The sequence below is a fragment of the Dasypus novemcinctus genome, chromosome 11, assembly GCF_030445035.2.
Source record: "Dasypus novemcinctus isolate mDasNov1 chromosome 11, mDasNov1.1.hap2, whole genome shotgun sequence".
In the NCBI taxonomy this organism is placed as follows: domain Eukaryota; kingdom Metazoa; phylum Chordata; class Mammalia; order Cingulata; family Dasypodidae; genus Dasypus; species Dasypus novemcinctus.
The window spans coordinates 16,200,186-16,210,815 of record NC_080683.1 but is presented as its reverse complement, the minus strand read 5'-3'; the positions used below and the strand labels follow the sequence as shown (position 1 = coordinate 16,210,815).

Genomic DNA, 10,630 nt, shown 5'->3' with positions numbered 1-10,630 from the left:
CGGCTCTCCTTACAGGGCGCACTCCTTGCGCGTGGGGCTCCCCTACGCGGGGGACACCCCTACGTGGCAGGGCACTCCTTGCGCACATCAGCACTGCGCATGGGCCAGCTCCACACGGGTCACGGAGGCCTGGGGTTTGAACCACGGACCTCCCATGTGGTAGACAGACGCCCTATCCACTGGGCCAAGTCTGCTTCCCTCTAATGGACTGTTGACATTTACTTTCCTCCATTTGATTCTGCACTTGCATAACTTCTATCCCTTGTGTTTGGCTCCAAAACTGCATGTTGAAAGGATGAACGCAGGAATGAGAGAAGCAGAGAGTGGAGGGCATCAGGAGACCCCTGGACGGGGTGGCATTTGAGGACGGGGCTGGGTTCTGGGGGGTGGGGGTGGGTGCAGTGGCTGAAGCGCAGGCTGGGAGGCCTCTGGGGTCCACCAGGCTGTCAGGGAAGGCTCCAGAGGAGCGGGGCCCGGCCTCAGGTGGGGTCGGGCGGGAGAGGTGAGAAGGGGAGATGGAGCTGGAGGGATGCGAGGACCAGGCCTGGCCCCCCACACCCTGGCTTTGGGGCCCGGGGCCTGGGGCACACTGAGGTGAGGCCTGCTGGGAGAAGCGTGGGGGGGCAGCGGGGCCCTCCGGCTTAAACCCCATCCTCCTCCACGCAGTCCCCAGCGGGCGCTGCTGTCACCCGGAGGAAAGCCAGCCTCGCTCGCAGACCCCTCCACTGTGGAGAAACAACCGTCGGAGATAAGAGCACTTTAAACAAATATGCTCTGCCAGAGGAGAGTTAAAAGAGGGAAAGCTTTGGGAGCTTTCTCTCTTTTTCTCCCCCTGCCTTCCTTTCTCTCTCCCTCTCTCCCTTCTGTCCTTCTTTATTGTTTTTCTCATTCTCTCTCTCTGATCAACCCATCTCCTAGGCCAAAAACAAACAAACAAGACACTCTCCTTCACACTGAACTCCCAGCCGATCACTAAGGGCCTCGGGAGGTTTGATTGGCCTCCAGCGCCTCAAGGGTCATTCTGTCCATTCCCCTGCCACCAAGGTTTCGACTGTGTATGTAGAGCTATGCATACATCCCTCCGGCTGCACAGCAGAGGCCCTGTGTTTCCGGCCAGTGCCCCGTGCCCTCCACTCTGGGTCCTTCTGTCCAGCCCCCAGGGAGGGCTCTGGGAAGGCTGCGGGGGCAGCAGAAGGCCCAGTCTAGACCTTGGGGGGCTGACCGCAGGCCCACGGGGCGAGGACAGGCCGTTCTGGGGGCAGGTTTGGCTGGGTGGTGGCCCCCAGGGGGCCCCAGTGTGAAGGAAAACTCCATCAACGCCCTGCAGATGTGAGCCCATTTCTTTACCTTCGAGGAAAGGGTAGAGGGGTACGGGGCGGGCGGGGCCCCAGAGCCCTTTTCACACAGGGCGTGAGTGAGAGCAAGTGCAAAGCTGTCGGGGGGCCCCCGAGGAGAGCCCTTAATTCTCAGGGGCCCTCCCCCCTCCCTGCCCCACCCTGACTCTGAGCAACCAGGACGGCCACTGGAGTCCAGTGTCAGGCTGGACAAGCAGGGGCCCGGGAGGGAGAGGCTGTCCAGTGGCTTTCTGGAGACCGATAAGCCGCCTGCGATAAGGACCATTCAAGCCACCTCATTTAGGGGAGAGCCTGTCGGTGACAAGCTGCGCCTCGCACGGCCCGGGGTGGGTGGGGAGGTGGGGGAGCGGGCACCATTCGGGAGCTCTCAGGCTGAGGGCAGGGCGGGCAGGGCTCGAGGCCTTCGCAGACAGCCCAGCTCCTCCAGCCTGCTCCGTCCACGAGGAAACTGTCCCATTACCTGACCCTGGAGCATCTCCCACGGGGCCTCGTGGCCGTGCAGACGGAGGGGCTGGAAGGGGAAGGGGGAGGGCGGGGAGGAGGAGGTCTGGGCTCCCAGGAGCTTCTCGGGCCCTCCTCCCGATCGGGCCAGGCTCTTTGCACGCCAGTGCCCGCTGCAGGGAGGCACTGCGTGCCCACTAGGGCTCACACGACTCTACTAGGCCAGGGTGAGGCTTAGAGTGGACTGGGGCCTTCCCAGCACAGGAGGATGCCCTCTGAGGCCCAGAGGATGAGCTCGGGTTGTTGGCAAGCATCTGCAAATGCCAACATGGGAAGACCTCATGGTACGGCAGGGGAAACTGAGGCTCAGGGAGGGGGAGGGACTTGCACTTAAGACTACCTAACACTCTCCCCTGCTCCAGGCCTCACGAGGCCTGAAAGTCAACCTTCCACCCTCCTCTGTGGGTGCGCGCGTGTGTGAGCGCACGGGGGCTCGTGGCGCACCCGCAGGCGCGGCGGCTGGGCATGGCCCTGCAAGGGCCCCCGAGCCCGGCCCTGCCTGGGCCCCGAACCGCTGGTCAGCTGAGGCAACCCATGCGGGATGGCCCCCAGACTTCCAGGCGACGCGCGCTCATCGCGCCATTAGCTGCTCTCCTGCGGACAAGGCCACAGGCGGTTCTCATTTCGGCCTGGCGCTCTCCTCGGTCCAGCAGGAGCATCAGGACGCGGCTCAGCTTATGCGTCCTCAGGGACAGCCAAGCTCAGGCGGTTTTATCCAGAGCACGGAATGGTCAGGCGGGCAAACTGGCTTTCGGGAAAACCGTCATCTGGCCTCAGCAGGCAACGCTGCGCCGTTCCCCCCAGCTGGGCGCGGTCTCTTCCCGGCCTCCCCTTCCAGGAGGGGAGCAAAAGCCGTGGCGACAGCCAGTGATGGGAGGGGAGCGATGACATGCATCAAAATGCCTGCAGTGAATATGGATAGCTGCGTGCCTTATGCAAACAGATGCAAACTGGCATGCAAATCTACCCCCGGGGTGGGGAGGATATGTGCAAATCAGGGCTCCAGAAAGTCTCGCTCGGATCGGGCTCCAGGGATCCCCAGATGTCTTCTTGGACAGATCTTGGGTCTTTCTGCTATAGAGAGGCCCAGACGGTAACCCCCATCTCCTCCCTCACCCTTGGGGCCCACCCCCTCTGCTTGCGTCATGTGGTCTGGACTTGGGTCACTCAGGGGCTGGGGCTGGAACAGGGGAAGGGCCAGATGCCGCCTCCCCCAGGGCCCAGCTTTCCTGTCCGTGCCCCAGGCTGCACCCTAAATGCACCCCAGCTCCGGACTGCGGCCCCCTCCGAGTGGCTGGGCAGGCCTGCAGCTGTCATACCCGTGACTGTGGCCTCCACCCTCAGCTTGGCCTGTCCCCATGAGCTTGGCCGGGAACATGGTCTGCCCATCAGAAAGGCAGCCTCCCCCTGCAGTTCCCAGCAGTGCTAAGTGCACAACAAATTCTCAACAGCAGACGAAGGAACAAGCACAGATTCAAGTGCACGGTCATTTCCCCCTGGGGACCGGCGATGCTGCCCTCCCACCTCTTGCTCAGCGTTTCTCCCAGCCCTCTGCGCAGGGGAGCTGAGGTGCTCATGCTCTCTCTTCGCGCCCCTGACCACCTTGAGCTAACCAAGGGCAGGCGCGCGTCCTGCTCATCTCCCTGGTTCCAGCGCCTTCCATGGACAGCTTTCCAAGGTGGTTGGCTCCGTGAACCATAAACACCTGGTTTAGAGGTGTCAGCTTTCCTCCGCCTCTCTCTGAGTACCCAGAGAATGAAGACAACTCCCCACTGGAGCTCAGGGCTTGACACATCGTAGGCCCTCTATGCTTGTGGGATGGGGGTGGGGGTGGACAGGCAGGTGGGAATCACGGGAGCCCTGATCTATTGACAGGTCTGCCTTTCCCATGAGATTCTGAGGGGTGCAGCTTCCTGGGCAAATAAAAGAAGGGACCATGGGAAGAACAAGAGATGAATGAGTGTACAAGAGACCCCTGCCTGCCTCCCAACCTCCCCTGCCCCAACGCCTCCCAGCCCAGGGGTCCTGCACACATGGCCTGAGCCCAGACGGGACCTGCTCTCCCGCCTTCTCTCTGGCACCTGTGCCAGCCTCTGAGGCTTTGCCCCCGCACCCCTCCTTGCTCCCACCCAGTCCCCGCAAGCCCTGACTTCCCTGGTTCTTCAGCGGCCTTGGTTGCACCCTGTCCAGCTGTTTGCCTCGGACCCCACAGCGCGGGGCGGCTTTTCTCCTGGTCTCCTTCGAGAGGGGGAAGGTGGTGGTCAGTGCAGCTCTGGAGTCAGCCAGACCGTCTGGGCTTGACACTCCCTAATGCCACCTGCCAGAGGGCAAGAGACTAAATCTCCCCCAGACTCAGTTTCTCCATCTGTAAAATGGGGGTAATACCAGTTGTTAAGAGGATAAAATGAGGTTCCAAACTGACTCCTGGAATGAAGCGAGATGTTCAACAGCACTCAGAGCAGGGGGCTTCCTCGGTCCCCTTGTCCCCACCCATGCCCCCTGTAGCACCCCAGCCCAGGAGAGCAGCCCTGCTCTCTAGGAGCAGGACTAAAGGTCTCAGTTCCTGGAGCGAGGGGCCATTCTGGAAGCGGTGCAGCTGGGAGCCCCCAGCCCAGAAGCAGGAAAGGAATCCGGGGCCATTTGGCAAGGAAAGAGGGGGTGCCCTGGCAAAGAAGTGGAACTGGTACGAGTGTGTAAAGATCTGAGGACCATGTGGATGCTTCTTTTTTCCCCCAAAGGAACTAACTGCTCAGCGCTGCAGCGAGCTTGAGTGAGGAACGAGAAAGGCGTTTCCAGCAAGGGAAGCACCTTGGCCAGTGCAGAAGCTGAGGCTCCCCTGCCTGGTGTTTCGGAAGCTTTGAGAGGTACAAGTAACTTGCATTTATCTTCTGCCTTCAAGTTTTCAAAGTTCATGCCTGACCCTCATTTTCTTTTTTTTTTTTTAAGATTTATTTTTTAATTTAATTCCCTTCCCCCATTGTCTGTTCTCTGTGTCTATTTGCGGCGTCTTGTTTCTTTGTCCGCTTCTGTTGTCGTCAGCGGCACGGGAAGTGTGGGCGGCGCCATTCCTGCACAGGCTGCACTTTTTTCGCGCTGGGCGGCTCTCCTTACGGGGCGCACTCCTTGCGCATGGGGCTTCCCTACGCGGGGGACACCCCTGCGTGGCAGGGCACTCCTTGCGCGCATCAGCGCTGCACATGGGCCAGCTCCACACGGGTCAAGGAGGTCCGGGGTTTGAACCTCGGACCTCCCATGTGGTAGACGGACGCCCTAACCACTGGGCCAAGTCCATTTCCCTGACCTTCATTTTCTTTCTCCCCATCCCCTGCCGTTAATGAGTGGCAGCCGTTTAGCTTGTCGAGAGGAAGGACAAGGGAGGGGACCGGCCCCAGGTCACCCCATAGAGGAGTTGGGGGACACTGGGGTTCACTCTCTAATAAGCGAGCCCAGGATGCTGGCTTCCCCTCGCCCCTTCCAGGGTCTAGCCAGTCCCGCGCTTTCCTCTGAAGCCGAGATGTGGTGCTGCCTTCTCTGCTTGCTTCAGGGAGCGGTGAGTGGGGAGTGGGAGAGGTGCTGGCCTGGGACCCACTGGTCAACGGGGAGGACCCTTCCCCGGGGGGCGGGGCGGGGGGCCGGGCCTTCCATTAAAGGCAGATGCTTCTCCTTTCGCCCATGTGGCCAGACGCCCCCCCAGCCCGGCCCATCTCCGCCTGGCCCCAAACCTGCAAACAATGCGTTGTTGACAATACGTGGGGCCCAGCTCGATAACACGGTCCCCACCAGGCCAGACGTCCTAACAGCGGGCAGGGCTCTGGGCTGTGACAGGAAGATGCTTTGAATACATCATCCTGTCAACCGAGTTTATTATTCTTTCACTCAAGATAAACTGCAGCCGCCAACGAGGGGCTGTATAAATTCCAGGCTGGGAAGCCGAGCAGGCCCCTCGCCTGTTAAGCCCTCGCTCACACACTGGCACACACAGCAAGCCCGCCGAGGAAGGACCACCCTCTCGGGCCCCTCGGGACTCTCGGGGGGGCTCGTGGGGGTGGTCCCAGGAGCAGCTGCAGACACCAGGGGACCACGGCTCGGGCGTACCCTTGGGTCACCTCCCGTGCGGTGCCCGAGCCCACTCATTCGGGGCGTCCCCATGGGAGCCAGCGGCCCCCAGGTCAAGCCCAGCCTCTCGCCTCAGCGCTTCCGTCTCGCCCTGCCGTGGGTGGCCGGAGTGGCCACGTGCCACATCGGGGAGGAGAAAGGCTTTCAGTCTCGAGCCACAGCAGGCCCTTGGAGAAGCAGGTCCCGACGAGGCCTTGGGAAGCAACCCACATCCACCTGGGGGGAAGGGACTTCGTGGCCACCCCCCCCACACACGGAGATCCAGCCCTCAGTCACGGCACATGCTGGCCGAGATGGGGCTCCCTGTGCCCAGAGTTCAAAGCCAGGCTTCGCCTCCCGGGGCCCCTGGGTGTTTGTAACTGGAAAGGAGAGATCCTAAGGGTTGGTTTGTCTTGTCCTTTCTCTCTCGGGGCTTAGATTTTAACAGCCCATGCTGGCTGCGGGGACCCGAGAAGGGAGGCTGTAGAACGCCGTGGAAAGAGCTCAAGCTTTGGTGATCGGCAGCGCTCGCTTTGACTCCCCGTCCTCAGTTTCCCTCTCCGCAAAACGAAGAGCGTCGTCGCTATCCTGTGGCGTTGCCGCAGGCCTGGAGGCAAGGCGCACAGTAGTGGCTGTGTAAAGTTTTACCGCTCTGTTTTGGGGGCAAATGCGATTTTTATCTTGCTGTGTAGTACCCAATAAACCCTTCCCCTAAAAGGAGAAACAAAGAGCACCTGTTCACACCAGGCGGGGAACATAAGCATTATTATCCCCAGCGCGTGGATGGGAAACGCAAACGCCATGTGGGGCCCACGCCCTCTCGAGTAGGGAACCCATTTCACTTCAGTTCCACAGCATCATGATGATCACAAACAGTTACTGAGCACCGGCTGTATGCCAGGGGCCGTGCCGGATGTTGAGGATGTAAAGGAGCTTGGCTTCCCCCTGAGGCCAGCCCCTCTCTGATAAAGGGTGGGCAGGGAACTGCCTGTCAGTCTGTCCGTCTCCTGCTGTCTCCCTTGCCAAAGAGGACCCCAGCACCGGGAGGCGGAGCTCTGGCTTGGGGCTCCAGGACAGGTTTTGCCACTTCTGTAGCCGTGTGACCCCAGGCAGGATCCCTGCTCTCTCCAGGGTTGTGACATGGCCTTGGTGGGGTTCCGGGGAGGGTGGGGTGGAGGGGCGTGGCCAGTCCAGGGGTCTGCTCCCACCGAGGTGCTCCCACTAGGCCACCGCAAAGGATGGGAGTGAAACCCTGCGGCCGGAGGCCCCGCCTGTGCAGGAGCTGCTGGGCTGCCTTCCCCGTCCTGGTCCCCAGCAGTGGTCCGAGGGGCAGCCCAGTGTCTGAACACACCACGTCTTCCTCCCCAGGAAGGGCAGGGAGAAGCTGGAGGACGCTGGTGAGCGGAAGGAAGGGCGCCGTGTGCCCCAGCCCCAGGCCCTCCCGCCGTCGGCACCCAGGCCTCCCCAGAACTCAGAGCTGGAGCTTGGGGTGCTCCCTGAACAGGTTCCAGGGGACACTGTTTTGGGAAGAGAGAGCCTAGCGGATATCTAGAAAATCAGAGCATCTGGCCAGGTGTTTGTGTTCTCCAGAGGCTGGAGCTCTGGGAAATTGGTAAGTTATCCTTTCAGGAGTTGCCAAGGGGATAATGGCCTGAACCCCGCCCCATCCTTCAAAATAAAGCTCCTTTGAGCAGTCTCATAGCTTGGGTTCCACCTATGACCTGACTGAATGGAGAATTCTACTGCTAAAAATCAAGTGGGGAATTCATTGATGGAGACCACCCCTCTCAATTCACAGATGAAGAGAATGAGGTTCAGAGAAGACCAGTGATTGTGGCCACTCAGAGATCAGAGAAGAGCCAAAGTTAAGCTCTTGGCCCCAGTGCTTACTCCTGTATTCCAGTCTGCCCACAGCCATTTCTCTATGGCTCACCAAATCTGGGTTTATGAAGATTCTGTCAGTATCACCTGGGCAGTTTGCTAAAAGTAGGAACCTGGTAATCTGGATTAATTACAAGCATACTTGTGACTGGGAACCAGCACTCGTGCCACAAGGGGCTCTCCTAAACCACCAGCAAAGAGCAATGTGCCTGCTGCATGATGTCAGGCAGATTCCTTTCCTTCTCTTTATCGCCGTTCCTGCATCAACTAAAAGGGATAACTCCAGTACCTGGAACTCAGCTCTGTTGGCACATTAAATGAATTAATGCACACCTAAAATCCAAGCCCTTAAAATACCTCATCTCCTACACTCCGCTCTTCCCTCACTCCATTCCAGCCACAGTAGTACTCGTGGCTCTTCCCTGCGCTCACCAAACACGTTTCTGCCTCAGGACCTTTGCACCTGCTGGGCTCGCTGCTGAACTCTCATCCCCAGATAGTCCCCTGCCTCCTCCCTCGCCTCCTCCAGGGTCTGTTCCAATGCCGCTGAGTAAAGACCTCAGCTGACCACATGCCCTGGTCTACCTCTCTCCTCCCGGCCTAGGATCCATTGAGTCCCTTCGTGGTTTATTGCCTATCTCGCCCCCTCGAATGTGAGCTCCCGGAGAGCAGGGACTTTGTCTTGCTCACTGACGTATCCCAGCACCTAGAACGGTGCCTGGCTCTCAGTAAATACGACTGCTGGAATGAATGAAAAGGACGTAGTTAAAACCATGCCCGGCAGGTAGCGGGTGTCTGCTACACCAGCCAGCTCCACCCACACTGGACATGGCAAAGACCAAACTGGGGAGTGGTTCCCCCAGAGGGTGGGGTGGGGGAAGGAGACACCTTCCAGGCTGTGTGACCTCGGCAGGCCTTCTGCGTCTCTGTCTCCCTTACTCTGTCTGACCAAATGGGAACATCCGTCCCTGTCCACGTACTTGTGTCCCAGCGGCTGTGTCTGCTGTTATTTCGGCTCTCGGCTCCGAAACAGACGGCACCCAAGGACAGATGCCAGGGTGAGGTGGTGACTCGAGGGGCTGATGTCACCCTGACACGGGGCAGAGCGGTCACCTGCCTCGGCCGTGCGGCAGCAAGGCCAGGAGCCCCGCCAGCCGGGTGGGGGGCGTGCTACCACCTCCTCGGGGCGGGAAGATGCCCCGGCCCCTTCCCTGTCTCCTCAAGCCCAGCTTCTGCTGACGGCGAGCCTGGAGATCGCTGGCGTCAAGGTGCCGCTGCACTGGGCGCTGCCTGCCTGGAGGCCGGTGGCTTCTGGAACGATTTCCCCCCAGGGCCAGGGGCTCCCGGGGCTCCGCGCGGTAGACGCTCGGTGCAGGTGTCCAGATTACACAAATGAATAAATAAATGAATGGCTGCACCAGTTTCCCAGCCTTCGCCCCCCCCAGCCCCGGGGCTCAGGCCACGGCAGCGGTCCAACAAGGAAGACACTGCTGAGCGCAGACTGTGTGCAGCCCCGGGTGAGGGACGCCAGTTCCGCCCCGGGCTGCTCTCGGCCCGTGGGGCACACAGAGGCCCCTTGCAATCTGACTTGTACTTGTCGAGAGGCTTCCTCGAGTCGGGAGCAGAGAGGAAACCTGGAGGAGGGCTGCTGGGAGGAGAGGGCGCTGGGGGGGGCGGTCCTAGAGACTGACCCTAAGTGTCCAGCAGAACGAGGGGAAGGATAATGCAGACAGTGGGAATGGCTGGGGCCGCCGCCTGGGGTGGCCTGGGGAGAACCGACCATTTGGGGCCACCACTGCGGCACGGGTTGGGGCACGGCGGAGGGGCGCTCTCGAGCCCTGGGGACGCGGGGGCCTCTGCGTGGCCCAGGGGGCCCCTCTGGGGGTCTGAGCAAAGGCAGGGCGAGCGGGGATTCCATCCCAGCCTCCCACACTTACTCGCTGAGAGCGCCTGGTCTGCTCCCCTGCGGAGGGCTGAGGAAACCGAGGCCCAGAGAGAAGACGTGGAGGCCGGCGCGGCTGCGGTGCCGCGGTGCAGGGGCGGCTGGGTTCTGTCTTCCACGCTCAGAGTGACGCTCCGCTGGGGCCAGGCCCAGTTCCAACCGAGTTTCCCATAGGGCAGCTGCCTCGACGCTGTGGTTTCCCTTTTAAGACAGAGCCCAGTTCATTGAACTTAAGGCCAAACCTGTATCCTTGACGTTCTCTCCAGAGATAATGAAGTTAATGGGATTATTTCCTGGGCCTAAGAAGAGGGCTGCTAAGAAAACATTGTGGAGTAAAGGTTGTTTGCAGAGGCCCGGCTGAAAGGCCAAATCTCTGCCACCAGGCGGAAGTCGAGGGTGTGTCGACAGGGGCCCAGGGGAGCGGGTGCCAGCGGCGCCTTGATTTGCCCGAGCCTGCGGCGGGCGGTGCTCGGACGTCCCTCCGCCTCGCCGGGCCCTCGCCCACGCAGGTGTCCAGACTGGTCCTAGAGCTGCTGGGGGCAGAGTGTAGTGGGGACACTGAGGCACAAAGAGAGGAAAGGCTTGTCCAGGCTCCCGCCGCACGCCGGCCGGTGGCGAGACCTGGTGGGTCCAGGGCCCGGAGCCCCAGGACGGAGCTCACTCTGCCATCTGCTCTGAGCCCCCCCACCACGCCCCTTCCTCAGAGAGAAGCCGCCGTGGGTCACTTGGGCTCATCTCCGTTTGCTGAGTGTCCGTCACCCCCAGCGGTGTCCCCTGATCCCCGCCCCCCCCGCCCCGGCTCAGCTCCTGTCGATCTTATCGGGCCGGCCCCCGAGAGGGCTCCTCACCTGGCCAT

The 10,630-nt window shown here is 61.0% G+C and overlaps 1 long non-coding RNA gene across 1 annotated transcript; it reads left to right on the top strand.

The window, feature by feature from the left end:
- Positions 1 to 4,634: 4,634 nt before the first annotated feature.
- On the top strand, positions 4,635 to 6,666 carry LOC111759061 (uncharacterized). The gene is made up of 3 exons (XR_002793156.2): positions 4,635 to 4,720; positions 5,335 to 5,406; positions 6,390 to 6,666. It is a non-coding gene; the product is annotated as an uncharacterized lncRNA (long non-coding RNA).
- The last annotated feature ends 3,964 nt before the right edge of the window (positions 6,667 to 10,630 follow it).